The 14,408-nt window shown below is 41.9% G+C and overlaps 2 pseudogenes; one reads left to right on the top strand and one right to left on the bottom strand.

Annotated features, from left to right (window-relative positions):
• Nucleotides 1-1,348: 1,348 nt before the first annotated feature.
• On the bottom strand, nt 1,349-3,571 carry LOC125506319 (annotated as a pseudogene).
• The window catches only part of LOC125507551, a 37,292-nt pseudogene continuing 25,963 nt past the window's right edge, over nt 3,080-14,408 (top strand).

Raw genomic sequence — 14,408 nt, 5'->3', positions numbered from 1 at the left:
AGCAGTGTGGACTGCTCTGCTCGCCGGCGAGAGGGTATATATAGGCAACTCATTTGTCCCGATTCGTGGCAGGAACCGGGACTAAAGGCCCCCCTTCTATACCGGTTCTAGGCACGAACCGATACCAACGGCTGTGGGCCAGGAGCGCGGCCCATTGGTCCCGGTTCGTACCTAGAACCGGAACAAATGGATCCAGATGAACCGGGACCAATGCCCACGAGGCCCCGGCCGGCCCCATGGGCTCATGAACCAGGGACTAATGCCCCCCATGGGTCCCGGTTCGTGAAGAACCGGACTAATGGGCTGGCCAGGCCCGAACCAAAGCCATGTTTTCTACTAGTGTCACATCACAACATACCCTGCAAAAACAAGTTAGACGTCCTCTACTTTGTTGTTGCAAGTTTTACGTGCCCGCTACGGGCTTCTAGTAAGAACCTTTCTTACCTACGCATCAAAATCACAACGATTTTTCGTCACGTGTGATGTTTTAACCTTCAACAAGGACCGTCCGTAGTCAAATTTGATTCAACTAAAGTTGGAGAAACAGACACGCCGGCCACCTTTATGCAAAATAAGTTGCATGTTTGTCGGTGGAACCAGTCTCATGAACGCAGTCATGTAAGGTTGGTCCACGCCGCTTCATCCAACAATACCACCGAATCAAAATAAGACATTGGTGGTAAGAAGTATGACTATGATCACCCACAACTCTTTGTGTTCTACTCATGCATATCATCTAAGCATAGACCTAGCTCTGATACCACTGAAGGGGAACGTAGCATGCAATTTCAAAAAAATCCTATGATCAGGCAAGATCTATCTAGGAGATGCATAGCAACGAGAGGGGAAGAGTGTGTCCACGTACCCTCGTAGACCGAAAGCGGAAGTGTTAGCTTAACGCGGTTGATGTAGTCGAACGTCTTCGCAGTCCAACCGATCAAGCACCGAACATACGGAACCTCCGAGTTCTGCACATGTTCAGCTCGATGACGTCCCTCGAACTCTTGATCCAGCAAAGTGTCGAGGGAGAGTTTCGTCAGCACGATGGCGTGGTGACGGTGATGGTGATGTGATCCACGCAGGGCTTCGCCTAAGCAATACGACGATATGACCGGATGAGTAAACTATGGAGGAGGGCACTGCACACGTCTAAGAACAATTGATGTGCTATGGGGTTCCCCCTGCCCCCATATATAAAGGATGAGAGGGAGGAGTCCGGCCCTAGGGGCGCGCCCAAGGGGGGGGGGGGGCGACTAGGACTCCTAGTCCTAGTTGCCCCCCCTCCCCCTTCCTTTCTTTCGGAGGGGGGAAAGGGAATGAGAGGGAGAGGGAGAAGGAAGCCTGCCGGCCGGGAGGGCAAGGCCCCGCCGTCGTGCTCGATGGGTGCCATGCCTTGGATGCTGCGGGGTGGCCGTGGCTATCAGCATATATCGATGCCGCGAATCGCGACGCGGCGATCCGTGTCGGGTGGATCCGCCGATGCCTCTGAAGCGCCGGGAGGAGCACCATCAAGGCCGAGGGCCCTCGCGTCCTCGGCGCCTGATAGCGTCGCTGCCACGGCTGTGCGTCATGGTCTCGCCGTTGGGGCGAGCATGGCGTCGTCGGTCCTCTTCTCTTGTTCTTCTTCCATTCCTTTTCGCTTGTTGCGTGGCCTAATGCTCTCGGTAGAGGCGTGCGTGATAACGTGTAAAGAGGAAAAAGGGAGAGAGAGGGAACGAATGATTGGAATGAACAGTTATTTCTCATTGATTGAAGACAGGGTATTTATACCCACTTACAAGGCAGTTAGGATTAGAATGTCGGTAACTACAACCGACTTAAACAACCGAGTTAAGCATTGATTATACCCGTGGTGACGCCGTAGATGTCACCGCCGTTTGCTACCGAGTGGACGATCCAGTCGCTGCAGGCCTGGACGCGGACGCGCGCCTCGTCCGCGAACTCGACGGTGACGCTGGCCGCGTCCTTGGCGTGTGCAACGGCAGCCACCTGGCCGACGCTGAGGCCGGCCCCCAGATCCTGACGACAGGCTCACGGAATCGCGCCACCATGCGCTTGACCTCGTAGAGGTGGCTGCCGGTGAGCTCGGCCGCCGCGACACTCCAGAAATGTGCCATTTCTTGTTGCTAGTGGATGAGGGTGATGGTTCGGTTGAGGGTAGTGGATGATGAACCGAGCTCTTCTCTTGGATCGAGCTAAGGCAGATGGTATGCTTAAATAAGAGATGCTAGGATCGGATGGGGCGAAATTGCTGCTATCGCCGCGCAAGGCTCTCCGCCACGCGATCTGCGTGTGAAATGGTGATACGATGAAACGGGAAGGGAAAAAGATGGTGTGTGTTTTTGCTGTCTCGGCATTGAGCAGACAACGGGGGAAAGCGGTTGCACATCCAACCATGTCCCTCTTTTTCTTGTTGGGTAGCTGAAGCAAGCATGGATCTGGCGTGCACTGGTAACTCTTGCGTTGCATTCCATGACCGGCCGGCTACGTGAACATTGGCATGCGCACGCCTCATGCCCGTGCTTCACCATAAAAAGTCCCGTTCTTACATATTAATTTGCAGATAAATAAACAAGAATGACTCGTCAGCTCAGCTGCCATGTGACGTGGATTCATTTCATGCTGGAGTAGCCAGCGAGCCAGCGGCTTTATTATTGACTCACTCATGCCGCAAGTCCCACCTAACAACAAGTATGCACGTAGTATCCTACTGGCTAGACTTGTTAAGGATTAATTTAATCCTAATAATCAATGCTTAACTCGGTTGTTAAGTCGGTTGTAGTTACCGACATTGTAATCCTAACTGCCTTGTAAGTGGGTATAAATACCCTGTCTTCAATCAATGAGAAATAACTGTTCATTCCAATCATTCGTTCCCTCTCTCTCCCTTTTTCCTCTTTACACGTTATCACGCACGCCTCTACCGAGAGCATTAGGCCACGCAACAAGCGAAAAGGAATGGAAGAAGAACAAGAGAAGAGGACCGACGACGCCATGCTCGCCCCAACGGCGAGACCATGACGCACAGCCGTGGCAGCGACGCTATCAGGCGCCGAGGACGCGAGGGCCCTCGGCCTTGATGGTGCTCCTCCCGGCGCTTCAGAGGCATCGGCGGATCCACCCGACACGGATCGCCGCGTCGCGATTCGCGGCATCGATATATGCTGATAGCCACGGCCACCCCGCAGCATCCAAGGCATGGCACCCATCGAGCACGACGGCGGGGCCTTGCCCTCCCGGCCGGCAGCAGGGCGCAGCGGCGCAGTTCCTCAGACGGCGTCCAGCGCACAGTGGCGAACCCCAGCGCAAGGCAAGTCATCGCTCACGGGTTGCAAGTCCTCGATATCCCGGCGGCTACGATGGGCGCTGGGCGGTGGAAGCAGAAAGAATCGATTGATTTGTAAAGGCAGAGCCAAACTGGATAACGACGGCGATTAGAAAATTCCCCATCGTGGAACCGCACATGAAAAAGAGTGGACGCAAGCTTATCCCTTTGGCGGATTTTATATTCAGCCCTCCTCCTTTCTGATATTTGTACATTAATACCTACAGTACATGTTCAACACAAACTGTACTTTACATCTGATAACCTGGATTTCTGAAATGGTTTTTCAGGCTGTAACAACTACAAAATAGTCCACACACTTTTTGTTTAGATCCTCAGATCTAATTAATATAGAGTTCAATATGTTTGCTTTTCAAGCAATCCATATAACATGTTTAATTTAGTGCAACAACCATATCTTTGCATGTGAAAATAATTTTCGTGCAAATCTCGACATTAAATTGAAGTGTCATACTTAATATGACTACCTCAAATCGCATTTGTGAATCACAAGGTATTTGATAGCATCTACTGCATAATTTGCAGATTATCCATCATTACTGTGAGGTCTACATCTTATCATTTTGATAAGATGACTACCTTCAACGTGCTCTTCCAATTATTAATGTGATTACCCAAAATTTTATTTGTGAATCACAAGGTACTGGTGGCATCTACTGTGCCATTTGCAGATTAGCCACCACTACTGTGAGGTCTACATCTTGTCTTTTTAATAAGATGACTACCTTCGTAGTGCTCTTCCAAATATTAATATTTGATGTGACTACTTCAAGATATCATAAGGTAATACTGGCATCTACTGCAAAATTTTGCAGACTATCCACTATTACTGGAAGGTCTACATCATGTCACTTTGACAGATGATTACCTTAAAAGTGATTTCATAAATTCAGCATAACATAAGGTAATAGAATTATGAGCATCTACTGGCAAAAGTCAGAATATGTTTTTCTATTACTGCGAGATCTACACCATTGGTGATTATCTTCAAAGTGTTATCCTATATAATTTGAGGCCTACACATATGGTTATAAAGCACCAGATATTTATAAAATTTGCTCGTCTGAAGCATTTGTTGTTGTTCACTAAAATATTTTTTTACTCTCATAGTAAATATAATTCTTGCACACTCGCTATATACCAAAACGGTATTGTGTGCTAATATCAACTATTCAAGCATCATTTTGCGTGAATATGTCATAGAAAACTACATAAATATTTGCATATAATCGTGATTGACTTCTATTACATTGGTAAAATACATGGCAGTGAAGCCTATGTCACTATTTATAATTTTAGTGTTGTTCATCCATCAAGATGGATCCCATAATTATGGCAACAATTGAGTGTATCAACATTTTTGCAATGTCCACATCACATTGTGGTTATACTTTCACAGTGACTAACCAATGTCAAACAAGAAACGTCTATGTTTTTGGCGGTGACTCTAAAGTTGCGACGCTCATATGCATTTTATGTGTCCCAACTTCACTTAGTTCTCAAACTAAATACATAATGGATGAACTTAGATTCACCCTGGATATTTTCCTTAATATAAACATGATGCCTTGAGCACATCGTGAATGATTACCCATTCGTTTTTGAAGACCTCAAGTCTATCACATCTCGTAATTCTGTCACTTAATCAACTTCAAGTTGAGATCCATGATCAAATATTTTCATATGTAAATCTGGTTGAAAAAGCCCTTAATACCCTTTACATGCTCATATGATGGTATTACCATTTTCCATGACGAAGAAACATGGAATTTCTTCAAATCATCAGATTCACCCAATGGGTTCTGTTCCATTATTTGAAATTCTTGCTAGTACTTAGTATTTTGTGCAACTTCATAGTCGCAAAAAAGAACCATGTGAAATTCAAAATTAAATTGGAGGCTAAAAGACAACTGAAGAAAGAATTACCTCTTAATTACAAAGACAGATGATCACAAAGGAATAAATCATTTTCAAATGATCACAAAGACAAATCTCCAGTTTGTCAAATGTGTGGTTATACAAACATCGTACCTATGATTACCAAATCCTTAAACATATGGTCAAACCACACCACAAATTTATTAAAAGGCCAATAAGTTCAATGGGATAAATTTGCAAATTTGCAAATAACAACCAAATTATGGTAAAGGATGTCTCACAGAATCTTCATCAGAAGGAGGAAAAAAATCTAGTGCAGAAAATGGAGGATGAAAACATTTGCACTCAAAAATATTGGAGACCTCAGGTAATCTCCTAATTATCCCAATATATTATTAGCCCATACTAGTACTACTACATGTAGTAAAGTGTCCAATATCATATCCATTGGATACAATATTCGATAAATTTGAATGTATGTTTCAATTCATACTCAATATTGTTGCGTACACAATGATTTTCTAAGTATTAATTAATTAAATATTAGGCTTGATAGCCTTAGCCATCCTGGTTTGGGGATGATTAGAAAATTCTTGACAATTCGGTTGGTCACAACTTAACAAGTTGCAAAAATATTCCCCAGATCATCAGATTATATGTGCACCACATGTGCCATAGGGGAAATCTGTTTTAAGGAACTCTCACCTTAAAATTCTAAATGAGCTACTTATTCTTTCTTGAACACACTCAAAAGATATATGTGGAATGTTGAACCATTATCTGGGTTAATTTAGACACTTCATGGTACTCATATACACACTCATAAAATGTTTTTAAGTGTGTCTTATCACACACAACCATGATCTTACCCAATAAATTGCTTAACTTATCAAAGTAGGAGCAAATTCTCCTGAAAACAGGATCTATAAACCCATTCAAATGGACAATGTCATTGAAATCATTTCACAAGCAATGTCCGATTATATGTTGTACTCTATGTACATACCCAGAATGGTTTAACTAAATTTCTTATCAAAGATAGTGAAATTAATTACATGACCAATTTTAAAGAATTGTAAATTACCAGCCTCTTGCTGGACACATACGGCCTTACACACCGTAAGTATGATCTAAATCATACCAACTGCATATATACTACTTTCCCTTTGTAGTTACTACGTGGAAATCAACAAAGTATTTCCCATTTGCGTACCGATATCACCACTCCAGCGTACATCAATGGGCACTCGCGAAAATTAGGGGTCTATGTGGGGAATAAAAATTTATCCGTCAATCAAAATTATTCATAGCCCGTATGCTGATTGCATCAGCAATAAGGATATTTTTTCGGCATTAGGGGGAGATAAGTACCATAAAGAATGTCGAGAAATAAATTAGAAATGTTATTGACATTCAATCCTTATATCCACGTACTCAAAGAATCTGAACTAGAAGTTTAGAGAATCATATATTTGCAACACATTGCAAATTTGCCACATACATTTACTGATGACAAGGTGTCACTAAATTTTATATTCCTGCAGTAAAGTGTCAGAAAGAGTGGAGGTACCTGATAAACCACTCTTATCCCCAAATGAGAGCAAGAGGGGGAGAAAATATGACAAGACGAGATATAACTTCTCATATGCTTCCGCGGAAACAGAGGAAATCAAATCCTCAACCAGTAAATGTAATTCAACATCAAGTTGAAAGACACCTCATTGGATGCTCATAATCCAAAGCCCGGCATAAATGTGCACAAATATTTTGGTGCCGGGACATCGAAACACCTTGACTCCATTTGTTGTAGGAAATCACAAGGAGTTAAAATGGAATAAATATATTTCCACAAACTTCAATGATTCCATCAGAATCATATAAACTAAAGACTACATTTGTCGACATATATTTCTTCTCAAAATTGCTAAAACTTTTTGGGCCCTGAACCAAAATCCATGGTAGTTTGCCTCTTGCATTCATATTGGTTCACATAAAAGGAAGCAAGTAACGAATAATAGCTCTCGCTCATAAAACGATGGTATTTACCGCAGTAATACCTACTCCTCAAAACCATCTTTCGTATGGAATACTAAAAAACTTCTCATTCATAGACAAAGTCGATGAGGTGGTGAGAAAGCGAGGCTTGTAGCAAAAGGGTTCACGCAGAGACCCGACATCGATTATGATGTAACATACCCTCTGGTATGAGTGGAATTATGTTTCGATACTAAATAGCATTGGCAATAATAATAATAATAATAATAATATACATGCAGTTGATGGATGAAGTGGCTACATACTCATATGAGTCGCTCATTTCGGAAATCTCTATTGAAGTCCCTGAAGGGCTTATACTTCTGAATCCAAAATAAAATCGCAACAAGTTTTTGTGTAATACTTCATAAGTCACTCTATGACTTGAAATAGTCGGAAATCATATGGTACTACCGACTAAATGAGTTCCTTCTTCAAAAGGACTACTCGAATAATGATGATTATTTACATGTTTAGTAATAGAATCAATTTGATTTTATTTCATCACCTCAGTGTATATTGATGTCCTCATCATGAATGTCTATACAATCCCTAAACATACACAAAATCATCTCAAGGCGGAAAATTTGGATTAAACCAAATTTAGCTTAAGTTTACAACTTGAGCATTCTCTCAAGAATACATATCAGTCAACATATATCCAAAACATATATGAGAAGTTCAATATGGATATATCATACCAACAAAAGGTACATGGTCGATATAAGAAATATTAACTTATATCTCAAGCCCACAATAAATCTTGGGTAATTCCATCAAGAAAATCAAGATATGACCATGATATGATGAATGATATTGGCTCTTTATTTGATCCCAACAATGTCATATCAGTGACTGAATTCACTGGAATAGTCTTCTCGTGGAAGTCATCTAAATAGACTTTAATGACTACTTCCACTAATCACTCTAACATAATTGCTTTATCTAAAAGCATTGCCAAATATGCATGGCTCAGCAGAATGATTAACCACACTCAAAAGCATGTGCTTGGGATTCATCGGAATCACATAACTTGATTTGTTAAGATGCTACCACTTGTGTTACTCAAAAACTACAGGTTATATGAAGAGCAATATCATAAAATACATTGCTAAAAATTACTTATCCTCATGAATTATAGACAAGTGAGGAAACAATATGCAAACAACATACTTTGAAAGTCCTACAGATTATTCATAATTCCATGATCATATCAATGGAATTTGTATTACACATTCTCCAGGTTTGCAAAGTTCAGGGGGAGTAATCTCCCAAATCTATAACATATTAACAATCCTAAGATTGCATATATTGTACTCTTTTTCCCTTCATGAGTTTTTGCGTAATGGTTTCTCACAAAGGTTTTTAACGAGACAATATAAACACAAGTTCCCATATATGTCATATCATCTTCTCCTTATATTTTCCCCACTGGGTTTTAAAGGAGTTTTCAATGGCATATCATATCGCACTCTTTTCCCTTATGAGTTTTCTCTCAAAGTTTCTCATAATGATTTTTAACGAGGCAATATCTTCTCAAAGATTATATGTCATACTTTCTATTTTCCCTATCGGGGTTTTTAAAGGAAGTACTCAAGACATATTTATTGTTATCTAAACTCACTAATGAGTTTTATCCTTCTTCAAAGGTTTTTCTCATATGGGTTATTAAGAGCAATAATCATTATATGTGAAGGAAATATGCCCTAGAGGCAATAATAAAGTTATTATTTATTTCCTTATTTCATGATAAATGTTTATTATTCATGCTAGAATTGTATTAACCGGAAACATAATACATGTGTGAATACATAGACAAACAGAGTGTCACTAGTATGCCTCTACTTGACTAGCTCAGAATCAAAGATGGTTATGTTTCCTAACCATAGACAAAGAGTTGTTATTTGATTAACGAGGTCACATCATTAGTTGAATGATCCGATTGACATGACCCATTCCATTAGCTTAGCACCCGATCGTTTAGTATGTTGCTATTGCTTTCTTCATGACTTATACATGTTCCTATGACTATGAGATTATGCAACTCCCGTTTGCCGGAGGAACACTTTGGGTGCTACCAAACGTCACAACGTAACTGGGTGATTATAAAGGAGGCATTACAGGTGTCTCCAAAGGTAGATGTTGGGTTGGCGTATTTCGAGATTAGGATTTGTCACTCCCGATTGTCGGAGAAGTATCTCTGGGCCCTCTCGGTAATGCACATCACATAAGCCTTGCAAGCATTGCAACTAATGAGTTAGTTGCGAGATGATGTATTACGGAACGAGTAAAGAGACTTGCCGGTAACGAGATTGTACTAGGTATTGGATACCGACGATCGAATCTCGGGCAAGTAACATACCGATGACAAAGGGAACAACGTATGTTGTTATGCGGTCTGACCGATAAAGATCTTCGTAGAATATGTAGGAGCCAATATGGGCATCCAGGTCCCGCTATTGGTTATTGACCGGAGACGTGTCTCGGTCATGTCTACATTGTTCTCGAACCGTAGGGTCCGCACGCTTAAGGTTTCAATGATAGTTTTATTATGAGTTTTGATGTACCGAAGGAGTTTGGAGTCCCGGATGAGATCGGGGACATGACGAGGAGTCTCGAAATGGTCGAGACGTAAAGATCGATATATTGGACGACTATATTCGGACTTCGGAAAGGTTCCGAGTGATTCGGGTATTTTTCGGAGTACCGGGTAGTTACGGGAGAAGTAATGTGCCTTGATGGGCTTTAGTGGGAAGAGGAAAAAGGCTGCTGTGCCCCCCTCCCCTCTAGTCCGAATTGGACTAGGGAAAAGGGGGCCGGCCACCTTTCCTACTCCTCCACTTCCTTCTCCCTTCCTCCCCTCTTGGTGGACTCCTACTAGGACTTGGAAGTCCTAGTAGGACTCCACATCCTAGCCGCGCCTAGCCTTGGCCGGCCTCCTCCTCCTCCATCCTTTATATACAGGGGCAGGGGGCACCCCATAGACACACAAGTTGATCCTTGAGATCGTTCCTTAGCCGTGTGCGGTGCCCCCTGCCACCATATTCCACCTCGATCATATCGTTGTAGTGCTTAGGCGAAGCCCTGCGTCGGTAGAACATCAAGATCGTCACCACGCCGTCGTGCTGACGGAACTCCTCCCCGAAGCTTTGCTGGATCGGAGCCCGGGGATCGTCATCGAGCTGTACGTGTGCTAAGAACTCGGAGGTGCTGGAGTAACGGTGCTTGGATCGGTCGGATCGGGAAGAAGACGTACGACTACTTCCTCTACGTTGTGTGATCGCTTCCGCAGTCGGTCTGCGTTGGTACGTAGACAACACTCTCCCCTCTTGTTGCTATGCATCACATGATCTTGCGTGTGCGTAGGAATTTTTTGAAATTACTACGAAACCCAACAGTGGTTTCAGAGCCAGGTTATTTATGTTGATGTTATTTGCACGAGTAGAACACAAGTGAGTTGTGGGCGATATAAGTCATACTGCCTACCAGCATGTCATACTTTGGTTCGGCGGTATTGTTGGATGAAGCGGCCCGGACCGACATTACGCGTACGCTTACGCGAGACCGGTTCTCCCGACGTGCTTTGCACAAAGGTGGCTAGCGGGTGACAGTTTCTCCAACTTTAGTTGAACCAAGTGTGGCTACGCCCGGTCCTTGCGAAGGTTAAAACGGAGTCTATTTGACAAACTATCATTGTGGTTTTGATGCGTAGGTAAGATTGGTTCTTGCTTAAGCCCGTAGCAGCCACGTAAAACATGCAACAACAAAGTAGAGGACGTCTAACTTGTTTTTGCAGGGCATGTTGTGATGTGATATGGTCAAAACGTGATGAGATATAAGTTGTTGTGTGAGATGATCATGTTTTGATAAAGTTATCGGCAACTGGCAAAAGCCTTATGGTTGTCTCTTTATTGCACAAGATGCAAGCACCAAATAATTTCTTTATTTTATTGCTATACGATAGCAATAATTGCAAGAGCAATAGTTGGCGAGACGACCGTGTGACGACACATTGATATAGATCAAGATGATGGAGATCATGGTGTCATACCGGTGACGATAGAGATCATAACAGTACTTTGGAGATGGAGATCAAAGGCGCAAGATGATGATGGCCATATCATATCACATATTTTGATTGCATATGATGTTTATCTTTTATACATCTTATTTTGCTTAGTTTGACGGTAGCATTTTAAGATGATCTCTCACTAAATTATCAAGAAGTGTTCTCCCTGAGTATGCACCATTGCGAAAGTTCTTCGTGCTGAGACACCACGTGATGATCGGGTGTGATAGGTTCTACGTTCAAATACAACGGGTGCAAAACAGTTGCACACGCGGAATACTCAGGTTATACTTGACGAGCCAAGCATATACAGATATGGCCTCGAAACACGGAGACCGAAAGGTCGAGCGTGAATCATATAGTAGATATGATCAACATAGTGACGTTCACCAATGAAACTACTCCATCTCACGTGATGATCGGACATGGTTTAGTTGATTTGGATCACGTGATCACTTAGAGGATTAGAGGGATGTCTATCTAAGTGGGAGTTCTTAAGTAATATGATTAAATTGAACTTAAATTTATCATGAACTTAGTCCTGGTAGTATTTTGCAAATCATGTTGTAGATCAATAGCTTGCGTTGTTGCTTTCGTATGTTTATTTTGATATGTTCCTAGAGAAAAATTGTGTTAGTAGCAATGATGCGGATTGGATCCGTGATCTGAGGTTTATCCTCATTGCTGCACAGAAGAATTATGTCCTTGATGCACCGCTAGGTGACAGACCTATTGCAGGAGCAGATGCAGACGTTATGAACGTTTAGCTAGCTCAATATGATGACTACTTGATAGTTTAGTGCACCATGCTTAACGGCTTAGAATCGGGACTTCAAAGACGTTTTGAACGTCATGGACCATATGAGATGTTCCAGGAATTGAAGTTAATTTTTCAAGCAAATACCCGAGTTGAGAGATATGAAGTCTCCAACAAGTTCTATAGCTAAAAGATGGAGGAGAATCGCTCAACTAGTGAGCATGTGCCCAGATTGTCTGAGTACTACAATCGCTTGAATCAAGTGGGAGTTAATCTTCCAGATAAGATAGTGATTGACAAAATTCTCTAGTCACCATCGCCAAGTTAGTAGAACTTCGTGATGAACTATGATATGCAAGGAATAACGGAAACGATTCCCAAGCTCTTCGTAATGCGGAAATTGAAGAAGGTAGAAATCGAGAAAAACATCAAGTGTTGATGGTAGACAAGACCACTAGTTTCAAGAAAAGGGCAGAGGGGAGAAGGGGAACTTCAAGAAGAACAGCAAGCAAGTTGCTGCTCAAGTGAAGAAGCCTAAGTCCGATCCTAAGCCTGAGACTAAGTGCTTCTACTGCAAAGGGACTGGTCACTAGAAGCGGAACTGCCCCAAGTATTTGGCGGATAAGAAGGATGGTAAAGTGAACATAAGTATATTTGATATACATGTTATTGATGTGTACTTTACTAGTGTTTATAGCAACCCCTCAGTATTTGATACTAGTTCAGTTGCTAAGAGTAGTAACTCGAAAAGGGAGTTGCAGAATAAACAGAGACTAGTTAAGGGTGAAGTGACGATGTGTGTTGGAAGCGGTTCCAAGATTGATATGATCATCATCACACACTCCCTATAATTTCGGGATTAGTGTTGAACCTAAATAAGTGTTATTTGGTGTTTGCGTTGAGCATGAATATGATTTGATCATGTTTATTATAATACGGTTATTCATTTAAGTAAGAGAATAAATTGTTGTTCTGTTTACATGAATAAAACCTTGTATGGTTACACACCCAATGAAAATAGTTCGTTGGATCTCGATCGTAGTGATACACATAATCATAATATTGAAACCAAAAGATGCAAAGTTAATAATGATAGTGCAACTTATTTGTAGCACTGCCGTTTAGGTCATATTGGTGTAAAGCGCATGAAGAAACTCCATGCTGATGGGATTTTGGAATCACTTGATTATGAATCAGTTGATGCTTGCGAACCATGCCTCATGGGCAAGATGACTAAGACTCTGTTCTTCGGAACAATGGAGCGAGCAACAGATTTGTTGGAAATCATACATACTGATGTTTGTGGTCCGATCAATATTGAGGCTCGCGACAGGTATCATTATTTTCTGATCTTCATAGATGATTTGAGCAGATATGAGTATATCTACTTGATGAAACATAAGTCTGAAACATTTGAAAAGTTCAGAGAATTTCAGAGTGAAGTGAAAAATCATCGTAACAAGAAAATAAAGTTTCTACGATCTGATCGTAGAGAAGAGTATTTGAGTTACGAGTTTGGCCTTCAGTTAAAAACAATGTGAAATAGTTTCACTACTCATGCCACATGGAACACCACAGCATAATGGTGTGTCCGAACGTCATAATCATACTTTATTGGATATAGTGCAATCTATGATGTCTCTTACCGATCTACCACTATTGTTTTGGGGTTATGCATTAGAGACAACTGCATTCACGTTAAATAGGGCTCCATCTAAATCCGTTGAGACGACACCGTGTGAACTATGGTTTGGCAAGAAACCTAAGCTATCGTTTCTTAAAGTTTGGGGTTGCGATGCTTATATGAAAAAGTTTCATCCTGATAAGCTCAAACTCAAATCGGAGAAGTGCGTCTTCATAGGATATCCAAAGGAAACTATTGGATACATCTTCTATCACAGATCCGAAGGCAAGACTTTTGTTGCTAAATTCGGAAACTTTCTGGAGAAGGAGTGTCTCTCGAAAGAAGTGAGTGGGAGGAAAGTAGAACTTGACGAGGTAACTATACCTGCTCCCTTACTGGAAAGTAGTACATCGCAGAAAACGGTTTCAGTGACACCTACACCAGTTAGTGAGGAAGCTAATGATAATGATCATGAAACTTCAGATCAAGATACTACTGAACCTCGTTGATCAACCAGAGTAAGATCCGCACTAGAGTGGTACGGTAATCCTATTCTGGAAGTCATGCTACTAGATCATGATGAACCTACGAACTATGAAGAAGCGATGGTGAGCCCAGATTCCGCGAAATGGTTTGAGGCCATGAAATCTGAGATATGATCCATGTATGAGAACAAAGTATGGACTTTGATGGATTTGCC

The sequence above is a fragment of the Triticum urartu genome, chromosome 5 (genome assembly GCF_003073215.2).
Source record: "Triticum urartu cultivar G1812 chromosome 5, Tu2.1, whole genome shotgun sequence".
Lineage (NCBI taxonomy): Eukaryota > Viridiplantae > Streptophyta > Magnoliopsida > Poales > Poaceae > Triticum > Triticum urartu.
This window is presented reverse-complemented; position numbering and strand designations above follow the sequence as displayed.